At 38.5% G+C, this 1,569-nt stretch overlaps 1 long non-coding RNA gene across 1 annotated transcript; it reads left to right on the top strand.

Moving 5' to 3' along the window:
* Window positions 1-273: 273 nt before the first annotated feature.
* LOC114568887 (uncharacterized) lies at window positions 274-1,299 on the top strand. The gene is made up of 3 exons (XR_003694357.1): window positions 274-424; window positions 945-985; window positions 1,118-1,299. It is a non-coding gene; the product is annotated as an uncharacterized LOC114568887 (long non-coding RNA).
* The last annotated feature ends 270 nt before the right edge of the window (window positions 1,300-1,569 follow it).

Genomic DNA, 1,569 nt, shown 5'->3' with positions numbered 1-1,569 from the left:
CGATGGTAAAACAAAAAATAAATAAATTAAAAAATATATATTTTTTATATGTAGCTGCTTTTGTGCGTTTCTAAATAATTTCTGCATTTCCTCAATGTTACATAACATTGTAGTAACATAAGGCTAGAGTAGGCGCCCTATCTCAGAAGATTCCATCATAGAATGTTGACACGCCATGACCCCCCCACCCTCCCCATAGACAGATAAATAAACCCGGGCAATTGAAGGGCGTGTCTTGGGCGCCGTGAGAGCTGAGCGAACTGGTAGCCTACGGTAGTGAGTTGTCGTCTATGGAAAAAGATGGATAAAGCAAAAAATCTAACAATAGGGGCTAACAATAGAAAAAGAAAGAGGAAAAAGGAGATAGCATGTCAATGGATGCAACAGCAGTTAAACAAGTGGATGGTGAAAGCCAAGACAACAGGTAGTAGGATTTAAAGTGTGACGTCTGTGCTTGGAGGCTTGCAAATATTCATGTTAACAGACTATAGCTAGCGTTTGCTAACACTGGGAATGTAGCAGCCCAGTGGGGGTTTACAGCTTAGCTTAGAATATGCAAAACCGAGGTTGCTGAGCTGAAAACTGGAAAATATAAGGTAGCATGTACAATAGATGACAATAATCTGGAAAACATAACTAATGCAATAACTCTGGTTTACCATGGAATCATGAATAGATTTTGTTTTACCATTAGCTGTCAGACATATACAGGCTATAGTCATATCTGTTGGGTGACATGGAAGCTGTAATTACAGGGTCACATCTCTCTCTTTAAAGGTCTGTGGCTCTCCATATTTGTACTTTTTAAAATCCAAAATGTGAATGTAATTTTAACAGCAGCACAACCTTACTGCATACTAGTTGTCTTATCTGATGCCATCACTAGGCTGATTTAAGAATTGAATTCAGGTTGCTATATTTAACAGTGAGTTAATTTCATTCAGGTGTGAGGATGTTGGATCAGGAAGACAGGGGAAGGCGACAGGTAGGTCTAACATTAGGTGGAAGTGTAGGGGGAGCCACTTGATACCAACAGATTCATTTCTTAATATTATTAATATGGAAAAACTAATATGGAAAATCAATTACATAATCTTTGTTTGACAATATGTCTTAGTGGAGAAGAACACAGGCACGGAGTGAATGAGACAGACATGAGGTCGGTGATGGCATCACGTAGAGATGAGACTAGTGATGACATCAGGTAGGAGTTCTATTAGTTACACCACACAACACCAGTATGGTTTGAAGTTCTGTTGACCAACATATTCACGGTGTCGTTTTTGGGGAAAAAATAGTGTAGACAGAGATGGAAAATATAACAATTAGCCTAGGCCTATGTCTGACAGCGGGGACGTAGTATACAAATCAGAAAGCAAATTTAAACATCCGCAACGCATATGCTCAAAGATATTATAGATTTATTGTAATGAAAATACAGTACAAGAAAAAAGTGGGCTACAATAATATGGTTGCCACGGGGACAACCAGGGGTGATGATTAGGTTGCCACTTGTCACAATTTGGTTGTGGCATTAAATAGTTATGTTGAGATATATGTATATGTACA

This window comes from Perca flavescens, chromosome 15 (assembly GCF_004354835.1).
Source record: "Perca flavescens isolate YP-PL-M2 chromosome 15, PFLA_1.0, whole genome shotgun sequence".
Lineage (NCBI taxonomy): Eukaryota > Metazoa > Chordata > Actinopteri > Perciformes > Percidae > Perca > Perca flavescens.
The sequence above is the reverse complement of the archived record's forward strand: the minus strand, read 5'-3'. Positions and strand labels throughout refer to the sequence as shown.